This window comes from Rhinopithecus bieti, unplaced genomic scaffold (assembly GCF_001698545.2).
Source record: "Rhinopithecus bieti isolate Rb0 unplaced genomic scaffold, ASM169854v2 scaffold_5260, whole genome shotgun sequence".
Classification (NCBI taxonomy): Eukaryota; Metazoa; Chordata; class Mammalia; order Primates; family Cercopithecidae; genus Rhinopithecus; species Rhinopithecus bieti.
In genome coordinates, this window is record NW_016805896.1 from 2,183,494 (window position 1) to 2,200,066 (window position 16,573).

Consider the following 16,573-nt stretch of genomic DNA (forward strand, 5'->3'; position numbering starts at 1 on the left):
AGTAGGACAAGAGAACCTAATATTATTAGTTACTGCCACTCAATGTTAAAAATAGACAAGCCATTTTCAGGCTTCATCAAAACAATATCACGATGAGTCACTTATTTTTCAGGATTGTGAATATCCAGAAAATATTAAAACATTCCCAAGACAGTGAGACAGTTCTCAGCGTAAGGCAAACATGATTCTTCATAAGAGTTTGTAGCTTGTCTGGTGTCACATGGTTAAAAAGTAGCATAAACCAAATGAGAGTTGTAGTATTCAAGGATGAAAGGACACAATGAGTGGAGAAAAAGAGCAGGTAATTCATTCACCTTGGGTAAGTTGGTTAAACTTTCTAAATCTTTGTTTCTATATTAACAAATTGGAAATGAGAATACCTGATTCATCAGGCTGTGGTGATGTTTACGTATGTTTTAAAAAAAGAGAGAGAGAGACAGAGAGAGCCCAAGAAGGTGTTTGGCACCAATCCACGGGCAGAGATCAATCATCATACCATCCATTTGACAAATATTCAGCCAATGTTTACCATGGCCAGGTTCTATGCTATGTCCCGGAAATGCAGTGGTACATAAAATGGACCCATTTCCTCCTCATGGAGCTCACAGTCTAGTAAGGGATACAGATAAGTAAAACTCGCAGATACAATGCAGGTAGCCATGTGCTCTATCAGTCTACATGCAGGTAAAAGGGGAACATTCACCAGTCGGCACAGTTTCAGACTTACAGTTCCCAAACCTGAGGCACTTATCAAAACCTCAGAGGAGACATCAAATGGTAATGCAAAGGACATATTCATCAGAATCTACTCATCCTGTAACAAGATGGGAAAGACCATTCCTAACATTCTGAATTCTGAAACAACCATGGAATGGTGACTTCTAACCCAAAGGGAAATGGTCCTGCAATGGTAAAGCTCAATGAAATTAACTGGTCGCATCCAACCAGGGCTTACGAATCTGTCTCATGACATAGGATTCTTATCTGTTCCTTGTCCTCATTCTGCATTAATCTCACTCAGATATTAAATGCTTACTCCACAACCCCATGTAATCTTCATAACATCCCTGGTAAGTGAGTGCTATTTTTTATCCCCTTTTCACAGATTAATGAACTGGCACTTAGAAAAATTCAGTAACTTCTCCAAAGGTCACACAGCTTGGAACTGACAGGTAGGAACTCACAGGGCTACGACTCAAACCCAGGAGCTCTTAAGCATCCAGGGCCCTGCTATCCCTTATAATGGGCCTGTCCGGTGGGGCAAAAGGGTCTCAAAGAGATTTTGTAGGGTGCTCTTGCAGACTGAAGCCTGTATATAACTGTTCAGCTACCACAAACCACAAGACCAAATTGGGGTCACAAACATGAGGGCTGTGGATGATCTGTACAACTTGAGTTATTAGGGAAGGCTGTGAAATAGAGTTAGGACTTCAGTCCATGCCTGGGTGAAGAATAAAAGCACCATTCGTTCTGTAATTCTTTTGATAAAGATGCATGTTCTGTGCACTGAGCTGTAGTTTATTTCTTATTAGTCTGCTTTTGTCCTCTTTCTTAGAACATTTTAGATGCATAAAGAAAGAAAACAACCAAACTTGCTCTATTACTGTAATTACAGCAAGACATGGATGTGATTGAAGAGAAAACCACCTCAGGGGCTGGGGAAAGGAGGGACAAATGCCAAGGGAGTCACCCGTGCCTGTAGGAGGGCAGGTCGCAGGGCTTGCAAACAAAGAATGAAAGTTCTCATTACACAGGATTCTTATCTGTTCCTTATAGCAAGCCCAGCACGATCCTGACTTAGAAACTAGTTATTAGTTCATGATTCCATCTGTGCCTGGCCCTCCCAACAGGAACAGTTCTCTCTTCTCTGACCTCCCCTAACCTATTAACTATGCCTCTTTGGGGAGATTTGACATTTTCCATTTTTTATAATATTTATGCATCTGCAGGTTATTTCCTTGCTCAACTTTCATCTCTGTGTGGGCAGGGCTCTGTTTTGATGTGTCTTTGGGTCCTTCACAGTCCATGGTGCAACACATATGCCCAACAGACACCATACACCATACAATGTTTATTGATAAATGAAGATACAGCTCCATCCCTTGACAAAAAACTGCCTTAATTACAGTGTCTTCCTTCAAGGATCTGGAGAAATGAGGGGAAAACTATATTGTTCTCAATTCATACACAAGAAGGTCTGGCTCTTGGAAAATCCTGTTTATCCAAAGATCAGCTGCTAAGATCAGCTGATGAAAACCACAGGCAAGACCTGAGAGGGACATCAAATATTTAGAATAAGAGACAATAATGAAAGAACACTGAGCCAGGTAAGCACCCCTCACCTTCCCAGCCATTGCCTGCTCCTTGCCTCTCCCGTCCTTGCTCCTCTTCATTGTTCACTCCCAACCATCACCTTAGTTCAACCCTCACCAGCATTTAAGAAACTCCAGCATTTAAGAAACTCCCTGACCCCAGGCACTTCCCTCCTTCTAACCTGTACAACATTTCTGGATTAACTTTCTCAAACTCTTGTTTGATCATATTGAGAAACGAATATACATAGTGGTTGAACGCAGAGCTTTGGACATGGCCAGATCTGGACTCAGTTCCAGCAATACTGCGTACTAAGCGGCAGTCATCTCAGTTATAAAATGAGGATAATAATAGCAGCTGCCTCGTAGGCAGGGGTGAGAATTAAATGAAATATTATGTATATTTACAGAGTACCTGGCTCCTGGCAAGCCCTACAGAGATGTCAAGGAGCAGGAAAAATTTTCCTACTCTCAGTCCTAAAATGGTCCTCAATGCCAGTGAGGCACCTTGCTGTGCCTGGCAAGCCAGGCGCTCCAGAATTTGAATGCAGTTGCCCTGCAGCCCTGACACTTCCAGCCCCGACAAGCGGCCCTTTACTTCAGCCAGGTTCTCCTCACACTGAATGTGTGTGCAGGTTACAGAATGTTCGCCTCTCCCCACCAACCTAAATCCTATCTGGGTAGATACTTGGAAAACAGCCTTTAGGAGACCTTACTCAGAACACATTTTAAGATACAGTCCAGATTGATTCAAGAACTGCATGGTGTATGTGTATGTGTGTGTTTGTGTGTGTGTGCGCACACATGCATGCACGTAAACACAAAAGAAAAACAAAGTAAAATTATATTATTATGGCTAAGACCTTTCATGAATATGAGCAAAAGAAAAATACACAAATAAAAAAGATTACTAGATTTGACCACACAAATGCTAAAAAAGTCTGTATGTTTGAAAACACACTATAAACAAAGCTGAAAAATAAAAGACCAAATCAAGAGGAAAAATATTTGAGCCATATATGCTAAATAAAAGTTTAATAATTTATAAAGCACTGTTATTAATCAATAGGAGAAAATTAACCAATAGGAAAAATAAGCATTGGACTTAAAGTAGCAAATCATAGAAAGAGAAGCCTAGATGATAAAGAAATATACAGGAAAATGCTACCCTTCTAAAAATTAGACAAAATCACAGTAAAGCCCAAAGTCTCACTTTGATCTCTCAAATAGAAAAGCTTCTTTTGTAACAATACCAGTAACAATTGGTATTGTCAAATCTGCAAACAAACATGGACTCACCCTGGCAAGATGAGCAGTGAGCACAACCTGCCCCTACAAGCCACAATGACAAGACACATACAAGGTTTCTAAAATGCATATAGCTTTTTACCAGTAATTTTAACTTTAAAAATTAATCCTAAGAGACTAGTCATCAATAAGCACCAAGATTTCTGCATACTTTCATCACAGTGTTCTTTGCAACAGAATAAAAAGGAACATCTTAAATTTCCAGTAGTAAGATATTGAAACGTAAATATTAATGGTATATTCACATGATAGAATGCTGTGCAACCATTCAATATTATATTTTAGAAGAATATTTAGGAGTTAAGGGAGCTATTTGCAAAATATTGTAAGTAAAAATGTTAGGTAGTATTCAAAATTGGCAATTTTCTATATATTTCCAGAAGGGAAAAACTGGGGTAGGATATGCATGACAATGTTAACTAGCTGACTCAGTATGGAAGAATTAAAATTATAATTTTATTTATTATCACTTATTTTCTCAGAATAGATGAACATAAATTACACATAACCAAATGGACTTTACCCAGGCTTCAAAGTCAGTTCAAGGTCCTACTTCCCCCATCAAGTCTGCCCTGACTACTATAGACCTCACTGAACTACTCATCCTTCACACTCTCTTAGCCATTATTATCCATGTTATACAATCACCCATTTGATCAGATGCCTCTTTGTACTGCTGTCTAATTATTCTGGGTTTGAAAGTATTAATTCCTCCCACTAATATCTGGATCTACCTCACCCATGGCAGGTTGTATTTTCCAAGACGGCTGCAACAAGTTCTCCCATCCCACATACTCTTCTTACTGCTGACATGGACACTCCTCCTATGAACAGGCAGGGCTTATGGTCCCTGTCCTTGCATCTGAGTGGGCCAGTGCCTATGGCAAAAGTGATGCTATGTAAATTCTGAGGCCTGGATGTATGAAAAGGATAGTGCTTCCACCCAGTTCTCTTATAGGTGCTCTTTTTTGGAACCCAGCTGCCACATTGTGAGGAAACCCAGACCACATGGAGAGTCCACTTGTAGGTGTTCTGGCTAAGACCCCAGATGAAGTTCCAATAACAGCCAGCAAAAAACACCAACATGCAAGTGAGAAAAGTGTTAAGCTGACTCCAAACCCACCATCTGCCTGCACACATAATAGACCCTGTTCAACAACTGCCTAGCTGAGCCTAGTCAATTGCCTGACCTTTGACAGATAATAACAATAAAATAATTGCTATATTTTAAGTCAATAAATTTTGGGGCGACTTGTTACATGGCAATTGATAACTGGAACTTATTCATACCACCTTTTTATCTTTACTGCCTCACAGATCCCCTCTCTGGACCACTTTCAGTCCTCAATCCCTTAGCTTTATAAAAACTAATCCATGTATATTTATTATACAAATGAATGAATGAATGAGAGTTCTAACCTTCACTTTATTCCTTAGATCCAAACTCGTACATGTCAAAAAGTCTTCTTAGTAACTTCCCCACCTAAGAGAACTAGAAAAAAATTTTTATATATCTGTGAACTTTATATTTCCTTCTGTGTAATTCCTTTCAATTATACCCCTAACTACCCAGCATGAAGAATAATTTTACTTACTAAAAAAAGAATAGTGCATAAAACAAAAGGAAAAGTGAAGAAACTGACTTCTCTGGTTTGCCCTCTTCTCAGGAAGAAGCCCCTCCCTAGGAAAAGGTGGGCCCACTTTGGGGCCTACCACATTGTTACCAATATGGTAACAGGATACTGATACCTTCCTACCCTCAGTAAATAGAGATGCCAACTACAGAACTGCAGCCCGAAAGAGCAAATAGGCCTCGCAGTAAGCCACTATTACTATAGCCCTATACATGGTGCCAACTCTGTGGTGTGGTTTGTAGAGCAAAGGGTCTTCTCTATACTCACCCACCATGCCAGATCCAGTCATGGGTTAAGCATTTTCCTCTCCACTCTTTTTTGTTAAGAAAATCCCCTGGGGAGGGAGCACATATTAATTGTGCAACAGAATCAGCAGCAGTACTCTTGTTATTTTGCCTGACATCAACATTGCCCGAATGTGTTCATGGGAGTTTGTCCCTGGACTGGAGGTGGTAATTGTGCACAACCAAGGCAGGGGCTCATGGGTGAGGATGCCCACAGAAAAGAGAAAATTAAAAGAAGGGAAATGCAGAAATTCCAAAATCGAGCTTATGTTTTATAAGCTTCTTATGTTTTACAATTGCACCAAAATTTTACCTGATGGGAACTGATTAAATTTGGTTGATTTTTTATTTTATTTTTTTATTTTTTGCTGACTTTGGTAATTAGCAAAATTGGGATTACCAGGAACTAGTGTTGCTCCCCTCATTTATGAGGCCTCAGAGACCCTCAACTTATCCTGGGCCATTTGGGTGTCATCAATGTCATGCACAAGAGTCATCTAGACATCAAAGTTCCTTTGCCTTAATGCTGTCATCTCCCCAGTTGGACCCAGTGACTCAGAAAGGCAAGGATGTCATGACTCACGGGAGGAAATAGGGAAGTAGAAGGACCTATTCCAAGCACAATCTTATATGAACGCTCTTCAAAGACAGCGGGATTGTCTCAGATCCTGAAAAACAGTTTGATGATTGACTTTCTCATTCCTCCTCTCCAGACACTGTTCAAAGCATGGCAATGAGGAAGACTGGCACCTTTTTGAATTAATCTGACATTTTAGAGGTTGCTCATTTGTTTTGTGGCCACTCATATCAGCTTGAGTTTGTATTTCCACGTAACTTCTCTAGGATCACTAGGTGTCCCACTAGAAAGACAGTGATATGGTGCTTGATATACTTTATTTGTTTTGACAGGACTGACCACAAGCAAAAGGTATTTTTGCTTTCCCCTTCCCAGAGGTAGATATTTTTTCTGCCAATAATTTATTTTGCCAGACAAAAAAGTGAAGTTTATGTTTAGTTCCCTGGGTTTCTCAACAAATTTCTAAGATTGAGCTACCTGCTACTGCCATCACCATCACTATCCCCACCCTGACCATGTGCCCTCCTACTTCATCTTTCCCAACACCTAAACAGGTGGGCCTCACTACTTTCACTATCTCCATGACTACTGCCAATTTATCATCACCATGAACATCATCAGAATGGCCTTCACAAACCCCAACTGGGAAAGGCCTGTTCCCACAGCTACAGGAATCTACATATTAAGACTTTCAAGCTCTTCAAGCTCGAGAGCTCTGGAATATACTAATGGAGAGAAACCGTATTGGAAAAGACCCCTGGGAGAGGTAGGGAGGTAAAGTGTGCCGCAGTCGCCTCTCAAAATATCCAGCAAGGAGCCATCGGGGAGCATGTGCCCGTTCTTTGAACTCCCTCAAAGTACCTTTCATCTGTTCTAAATCCAGGATCATCTTTTGTACAAAGCTTGCTGTTTCTGGATAAATCCTTGGCCCTTGTTCAAGCCCTGGACTGTGTCAGGATGTTCCACAGACCCCAGCAGGAAAGCATTGCTAAACAAGCATTTCCAGCAGGACCCCTTTCTCGTGACAGGGATTCCAAATCCCAGCCAGAGCATCTGCATTCAGAGTATCAATGACAAGGCAGTACCGCTGCATTCTCATTTCAACTCTAATTTGCCTGGAGAAGGCCCCCACACCTCCACCAGGAGATAGTCATCAGTTGGTAGTTTCTTTCCTGAGGCACTCTATTTTCAGCTTCATATCATATCACGGACTCTCTTTCCATGCGGAGCAAGCTGGTGAAACATTTTTCCTTGCCTAAGCATTTGCCTCATCTCTGACTCAAATCTCCAACCTGGAAATGAGGGGGAGGGCAAGCCAATATGGCTCCAACGGGAAGGCGTCCTGCTCTGCCAGCAGACGGCACCTCAGTCCGGAGAACTGCTATGTGAGGCTAAGCTGATATCCTCTCCTCTCTGAGTCCCCATCTCACCTCCTGTTGTCAGAGAAAGAGTTTGGCACCATCTGCTTCCTTGGGTGTGGCAGAAGACTAATACTATTTTCCCAAGTGCATTTCCAAAATTAGATACTTTCTCCTGGTATTTTTCTTTCCTGGTTGTCAAATGATCCTTTATTGAAATATTTTCCTTTATAGATCTGAACTAGCTGGGCATTCCACTGCATCACTGTGGATGTCATCTATGATATCATGAAGGTGGTGGCCATCAACATTACAGCCCACAAACTGTGCAGTACTCCAAAACTCTTTCATGGTTCCAGAGTTCTCTAACTAAAGACTGGTGCTGCATCTGTTGGGCAATCTTGACAATGTCATCAAAAGTGATACTGTCACTGTGCTTAATGTTTTTCTGCTTCTTTCTGTCTCTGGCTGGTTCCTTGGGGTCTTTGATGATCAGGACAGAGGCAAAAAGCACCACCTCAGTCTAGGCCTGTCTGTTCTGAATGGTCAGTTCCACTGTAATACTAAGACCATTCTAGTCACTGGTTGCTTTGGTGATATTATCACCAACCGTTTTTGAAGACAGATAGATCAAAGGGTTCAAGGTCAGACATGGCACCAACTTCCCCACTGGTGCACCTCAGGTACAGGCCTATAATCTTGTTGGAGTCAAACGTGGGCAGAAAGGTGGATGTGGCCAGTGTCAGACGAACCTGGATATGGGATGACTGAAGAAAGTTACACCTTGGCATCCTCCACGCCAAAAGCAGAAAGCTCCCCTCACAGTTTTAAACAGTCTCTATCTCTTCATTGCATTTTCATTTAGTGTGTTTTCTAAGTCACAACCAAATTTGTGAGCAAAGAAAAATGATTTCATTCCCATTTTACAGGTGAGAGAACAGATCTAGAGTAGTATATAGCATCTCCTTCAAGGTCTTAGCTATCTGCATAATGGCCACTTTGGGGCTGGAATCCAGATGTTCTAACTGTTGGAGCTCAACTGCTCATACTTCCCACCCACTGGCCTGTGTGTAATAAATGTAAGTCACGAAACAAACCTGAAACCAGTCAAAGGGAGCATGAACATTATGAACAGATTGTGAAATCTGAGTGGACCATAAAAAGTAGTCATTCAAATGTGCCTCACACTCTACCGTGAGGACACTTTCACCCTAAAACACACAAGGCCCACAGGTTACTCAGAGACACAGATACCTCACCCAGGACATCTGTGCTGGAAGAGGACTGAGGAGTCAGCTCATAAAACACCTCCATTTTATAAATGAGAAGAGTGAGGCCCTGCAAGATCACTGACTAGTCAAGGCCACTCCAGGACTCAGACTTATTGAATGCCCGTTTCCAAAAGCTCTCCTTTCAGAACCTTCCTCTGCCTTATATGAGAAGGACATGATCTCCGGTAGAGGCCCAGACATTTCACTGTGAGCCAGGAGAGCTGGCCCACAGCCATGGACACAAGCAGAGTAACTGAGCACCCAGCCAACCAACTTCAGAGGAACCAGGAGGAGGAGCATCTATAAAACCATCCCTGCAGCAGCCTGCCTTGGTGCATGAACTTCTGAAACAGGAGGAGTTCCCTTAACCCCCTCACAGGACATGAGACAGGGGTGTGGCTGGTTTCTTCAGTGCCCCCTTGCTCAAACCCCTAGGGGGAGCAGGCAGACAGGCAGGTTGTGGGGAGCGTTTATGGGCTCTGACCCAATGGCAGAGTTTTACAGCTCCTAAAGCCCCAGTGGACGTATGTTACAGCACGCTTTTTCAGTTTTGCCATCTGCAGGCAGTTTGTGTTAATCAGCTCATTTAGACCCTCTGCCTTATCATGAGGACAGAGGGCTTTCTGTATCCCAGGTTCTTGCCTTAATGTACTAGAAAACTCAGATCACACATGGGCTTGGAGGATGGATGCAAGGTTTTATAGAGTGGAGGTAGCTCTCAGAGGGGTGGATGGGGAGGTCAGAAGGGGGATGGAGTGGCAAAGTGGTCTTCTTCCCTCAAAGTCAGGTTGCCCAGCGGCCGGTCTCTCCCCTGACCAAGTTCCTCTTGGCATCCACATCGTTCCGCAATCCATGGCCTGCCAATGTCTGCTGGTGTGTTCTTTTGCTGGTGTGTTCCTCTCGACGTTCAGCTACCTATGTGCATGCCCGCTAGGGTCTCAGGGTTTTTACAGCCACAGGATGGGGGGCATGGCGAGCCAGAGTGGTCTTGGAAAATACAATATTTGGGCGAAAAAAAACCAGGAGTTCCTGTCCTCACTTAGGTTCGCGGGCACGAGCTCGAGGGTGGCACCCTCGCCAGGGACCCCACCCATCTCTAGCCAGCACTCCTCTGCCCCCCACCTGCATCACTTCCACTGTTAGGTATCCAGTTCCGTGGATTATGGCATGAAGGACTGTGGTCCAAATGTAAAAAGACCACACAGGAGCACTGATACCGGGAGCAATTCGTAGCCATCAATACCTGATGTAACTTAATCAAACGATCACTAGCAGAGGGGAGGGCCCTAAAGAGACGGAACACAGGACAGGTGTGTTTTAACAAAAAGAAAAGGGAAGATGGTAGCCCCTGGCCTGAAACAGGGCTCTGACTAAGGAATGCTTAGTCTAAGCTCTGACTCCTCAGTCTGGAGGCCAGCCTTGGAAACCTGGGATCCAGAGAAAGGGAAAAGTGATGAAGACATATGGATCGAGAAAACTACTGCACCAAGTAGTAAAAACCCATGGAAGCTAGCTTAGTATTACATTTTTTAAAGTTTTAAAGAATGTATTGGCTTGTGAAACCCAGAGGTCGGAAGGTGCTCTGGCTTCAGGCCCAGCCGTCTCTCTTACCTGCCTGGCTCTAATTTGCCCTGAGCTGGCTGCATTCTCCTCAACGACAGCAAGCACAGTTCCCGGCTGCCCCAGGCTCACAGGCCAGCAGCTTGGCCCCTCCCAGCCTAAGGAGAGCTCCTTCTTTCCAAAGTGCAAGCAAGGCTGGCCTCTGATTAGCCAACCTAAGATCATGTGCCGGCTTTAACTAATCCTTGTGCTCTGATTGGCCAGGTCTAGATCACGAGCTTTCTAAAGCGCCATTAGACTGACAGCCACAACTTTCAATAAGGAGGCTGGTTTCGTCAGATCAGAGCCAATCACACTCCTACCTCCAATGCTGCCGCACAGTGGGGATCCCGGGAGGCCAGCCCCTCACTCAGGTGCTCCAGGGCCTTGGCCCTCGTGGAAGGGCGGGGACTGCTGGAGGGAACCCGGGCCCCGCAAAGCTGAACAAGTTTCCTCTGGAAGGGAGCTGTCAAAAACGCCATCTCAACTCGCGTCATTCTCTAGTTGTCTGTTATGTGCCGACCGCCTCCTCCCGTGTGAATTTTAGCTCTGTGAAGTCGGAGACTCCGAATGTTTTCTTGCTTGCGGAATCCCCAGCACTTGGCACACGGTACAGGCTCAGTAAATGTGTATGTGTGCATGACTGAAGCCTAGAGTGCGCCTGGGGATGCCCTGTGAGTCTCACCTCTGCTCAGGGTGGCATTCCCACTGCCCTTCCGGAGCCCAGAGACAAACTCGGGACAACGGCGAGCAGTCACCCCTTCCCCTGGGCCGCTTGCGCACAAGGGAAACGTGCCAGGGGTAGTGCTTGCCTCTCGGGCTCCAGGTACTGCGGCGTCCTGCATTCCCTACCCCTGCCAAGGCCTGCTGACACTTTGCTGAGGTTAAGCCATGGAGGTGTGATGCCCCTAAACCAGAGAGCAGCTGAGGGCAGCTACACGTCAGGGGTTAAGGACCTGTGTGGGTGTGCGTGGGGACAGTAGAAGGCCAGAACAAGGATTCTGGGAGCTGCATGGAAGGAGGTTCTGCTGGTGCGAGGAGAGAGCAGAACAGGAAGGGGAAATGGCAAATGGCCTAAGCAACGCTCTGCTCCCAGATCGCTCACTCCCTCCGTCTCTGGGAGGCAACCAGGGGATGAGGAAAGGTTGCTGCCATTGTCTTCTTTTCTGCACAGACACCTGTAATCAAGGGCTCCATCAGACTTCCTGTCCCTGCGTGGTAGCTGCTTGCCACAGTAAGAACCTCAGCTCCAGACTGGAGTTGCCTAGCAACTCGGAATCCTGAAAAGAAAGCAAGAAAATAGAGGAGCCAGGCAGAAAGGGCAGAGGGAAGTGGGCCTGGCAGAGGAAGGAATTAATCAGGAACAAACAGCCCTATGCACAGGCTCAAAGCACGAGGCAGCTTCACAAGTCCTTAGGACCTCTCCACCCTAGCCTCTTGCTGGCTTCTCACCCTCTGTTAGGTGCCTGCCATTCTCCACTGGGGATACCTCCTTTCAAACTGCTTACCTCCCTTTAAAATGCAAATCCTCTGGAGAGGGTTGTCCCATTTCGATGTAGGAGGAGCTTATCAGACCCTTTGGGGAGGAGAGAAGAGGAAATGGGAAATGCTTCTAATCCATCCTGTGTGTTTTACTCTATTCCACAGCAATTTGGTCCATTTCATTCTTTTCCATTCTAAGTCTGTCCACTGGTGCAGGGCAAAGGTGTCAGACTTGGGTGTTTGGCAGCCATCTGTGTAGCATTCAGTGAGCTGCTTACTTTAGGGAGCCTCTCAGTTCTGTCCAAAATAGTCCCAAGTCATGGGTTGTTGTGAAACCCGTTAAGCAAAATCCTGCAATTGAGAATATCTGGCACAATATTTGACAGGTAGACAGCACACAGTGCATGCTAGTTTCCCCTACTGAAGAGTGGAGTCATAATGTCATAGTCACTGGGACCCCTGGGGTCTGTGTAGCCCTCCCACTTTGGTGCAAATTAACCAGACTCTAAATTTTGGAGGTGAAATTTAGTCCTGGAACCCAAAAATGACTTCAGTCCTTGCTCTTAGGGAACATTCTGTGGGCAAGGCAGAACCCCAGCTGCCAGGAGAGTCAGAGAGCAATAGGCCATGGCACAATGTTCTGCTCCTGAATTAATCAGTTGTTCTCTTGTCTTTATTTTTGCAGCATCACTGGGACTATTCTTGCATCCAGTTGCTTTTCACGGGTCCTTTTGGTGAATCTATGGTGGTGTTTCTGGTGCATCTCCCTGTCATCATGGCTGCAGGAGTCAGGGCTGGGGCTAAGAATTTCTCTGGATTTGGGTTTGCCATTTTCCAGGTTAGGGGTCAGGCCTCTGGACAAAACCAGGGCTTGAAATTTCACTGGCAAATGGAATTAATGTACAAACTAACAATGTTGTGTTTATCCATCCATCTATCCTGTACTTACTGAGTTGGGCCTAGCACTGTACTAGATGAAGAGATCACATGGAAGAGAGGATACAGCCAGAAACAGCCTGAGTTTTCTGCCCAATAAGAGAACACTGGAGAATATTCAAATGCAAACAGAACAATTCCTTTTGTCAGGGCAGGAATCGTTCAGAGGAAATGGAGATGGCCTGGTCAAGACAGAGGTCTCATGAGGCAGAGGGAACTTTTTGAAGCTCCTCTTCCTTGCTCAAACTGATGAAAACAGTTTGCAAAAGGTAATATGATCTTTTCTAAATTCCACATTTCTGGACCCAGACGAACCCTGGAAAACAAGCATACCTAAGAATAGAAAGAAAAGATACAAGCAAGCAAGGACCCCCACATCTTGAAGGATAATTAGAGCTGATGGAGAATTAACAGGAGAGGAAAGAAGAGGGAACACGAATGCCCCAGTGTCATTTCTACAACTATCTGTGTGGGTGTTTGATGAACAGTGTCATACAGCATCTTAGCCTTGAGTCTTCATTAATTCACTGCTCTCAAGTTGCAGCAGTTCTGTCCTCTATGTTGCCAAGGCATGTGTGATTTTTGAGTGTTCATGTATGCCTGCATGCATGATGTGTTGGGGTGGACGTCTGTGTGCTTGTTAAGGGAATGAAGGGACACCTACAGTGCAGGCAGGTAGCGTCTGAATTGTGTGGATGTGTCATACTGTGTGGATTGGATTCATGATGGAAAACACCCTGATATTAAAACAAGAACTGGCTTGAAAGCCAGAAGTTTCTAGGACCTTTAGAAATGTCCAACAGTTTTGTTTCTTTCGGTGCCTCTGTCCAGCTGTATTCCTGGGACAAGTCTTTAAGCAGAGAGATGGTCTGCGATAAGAGCTTTTCTGAGCTGCCCAGAGTCGTCCTGGTGATTATCAGAGCTACCCATACCATGACTGTGGTTAGATTTCATATTTACCTCAAGTGGGATGGTCTCATCTATCCATGGGTGACCTACTTTCAAGGCAAGGCAGAAAACAAGGGCATCAGAAGTTGGGCCTCTGTCCGATGGTTAATTCCTAAGGAAAGATTCTGCCAAAGGGAGGAACCCCATGGGCCACCCCTCCCTGCCCTTTATTTCTGCCCTACACAGGAAATTTCTTAATACCCCCAGTGTATGATTTTTCATGTCCACTCTTGGCCTCTGTCTGTGCCATGCCCTCCACCGGGAATGTTCTCCCCTGTCCTTCTCTGTCTCTCCAAACCTCTGCATCCTGCTAGGCTCACACTGCACACTCTCTCCACTGTCTGCTCCTGGACTGTCTGTGTGAACCACTCCTCCAGAATTCTATTCTGTCTCTAATTGTTTTCCATCTGAGTTTTGCCTTTCCAATTGAGGCACCTACTCCCCCGCCACACTCCCTGACTTAGGCCGAGCTTTTAATAAAACCTGCTTCTCTTGAATTAACTCTGTAGCAGTGCTATAGTGTTTACAAGAAGCCACTTCTCATGAATTACATAACTCGAGCTTCACAATACTCTTTTGAGGAAAGCAAGAAAGAGCTTATTATCCCCATGTTACAGATAAGAAAGGTGAGGTTCAGAGAGATCCGTGATTTATTCTAAAGCCATGTAGCCAGGCTAGCAAATCCAGCCAGCCAATCCCAATGCTACTCTTCTCACTACAGCAGTAGTGAGATGGCCAGGCATTTCCTAGATACCACTTACTTCCTCATCTCAGCTGTTTGTTCTCCTCATAGCTCAGGGCCGTCTAGGTAATGCCTCTTTCCAGCTGCCTCCTAACTGTCCTGAGTATCTGAAACCCCATCCGCAATGCTAAATCCTTGGCTTGTATCTACCCCAGCCAGATTGGAAAGAGGTTTGGAAATTCAATCACTGTTGCTAAAGGTTGATGAAGGATTAAAACAGAAACACTTAAAAGTTGACTTAGAATGGGTAACAATCCCTTTTTCTACTCCTCGTCCACCACAATAGCAGAACATCTGAGGAGAATTGTGTTTTTCAGTATGGTGGCCACTGGTCACTTGCGACCACTGAGCATTTGAAACAAAGCTCATCCAAATTACAATATACTTTAAGTATAAATAAACATGGGATTTCAAAGATCTAGCATGAAGAAAAAGATGTAAAATATCTCAATAATTTTTATAACATTTTGTTAAAATTTGGCGATTTTACATCTATTAAATTAAAAGTATATTAATAAAATTAATTTCACCTGCTGCTTTTTACTTTTTTAATGTGGCTACTAGTACATTTAAATTATGTATGTAGCTCACATTACATTTCTTTTGGAGTCTTAGTTTGGACAATAGAGCTTTTCTAGTACTTCAAATAACTTCACGTGCAGGTTATTTGAAGGTATGCTCAGATTATGCTTGAGGTTCCATTATCTGCAGCAATAAGAATTCAGGACAGAGTTCTTCTAGAAGATGGTGCTTGATTACTCCCAAAAGGAGCCACCAGCTGTCAGCTTCTTGGGCCCCACAGGGTTGATGGTCTGCCCCACCACAGAAACACCCAGCGTCCCCAGCTGAGCGCAGACTGAATTCCCTGAGCCAGGCTCCCAACCTGGGCTGGGAGTCTCTCTAATGCTTCCGTGTTCCTGGCTCCTGAGGGAGGGCCTCTAGTTAAAGTCATGCCTAAAACTCCTAAATCTGCCATGGAACACTGAGAGGCTATGCTCTCTATGGAATCTTCTGAGAGATTGCTGACTTTGACCAAAACAAAAGATATGAGAATTAAAGGCTGTTTAAATCAAGGTTAATATCATTTAATTGGAGTGGAATCTGGGGCCTGCATTGATTGAGTCCTTGCAGGGAAAAGCCACCTCCCTCAAATAGTATAATCCAAACTTCCTAAGCTGGCACTGGAAAGAGAATCTATTTATAAAAGGCAACTTCTGTCTAGGGTCTTAAGTATGCCTCCAAACTTTATCTTCACTTTAAGGATCTGACATTATTATCAGCATGCTGGCCTAAAGTGAATGCTACTTCCCCTCTGAAGAGCATGCTCCTAGACTCAGCGTCAGTTCAGGGAACCAGAACCATGGAGCTGAAGTCAGTGGTCAAGCCCTGGACAAGAAGGACCCAGTCACCTTTTCTTCACAGACCACCTTCAATGGGACTACTTACATCTCATGTTCTTGTCACCCCTTGATGGGATGGGGAAAGCCCCTAGAACTACAGTTTGTTTCCAAACATTCCACAGAAACCAAAGGAGGCCACCCTCAGAGGCCACTGCTGGCCTCAGCTGTGCCAAGAAGCTCTGAATGAAGCAAAGACAGAAACACACAATCAGCCATTTTCCAATAGAGGAAAGCCTGCAAGGCCCCTGAAACAGGAAGCCACAAAGCCAGGAGAGTCTGAAGATCTCAGGCTGCCCCTCAGTCCAAGGTGGGGGGTAAGGGACACATAACAATGTCATTCCATGTGATTAAAAATATATTGCATAGATAAGGCCAAGGAAAATAGAATAAAATATAAACTAAAAATAAATGGTTGAGTCAACTCATCTTTAATGCTTTTCCGTGTAACATCTATTTTGTATAATGGAATACGACTTTCATACTCCGACTGCAAATTTAACCTTGGCCACAAGTTATGATGTACATTACAATACACTTTTATTATGTTACACAGTATTGTGGTGGTTTTTTTAATCTATTGCTAAGCCCCTAACAGTATGTCTGCGTCGGTGAAGCCCATCTGTCACAACCACAGTGGAGACATTATTATGTAAATAGTTCTAGGGCCTCCTTTTGGGGGAATTTAATATATTGTCCTAATATCCCAGCCAGAAAAAAAAGTT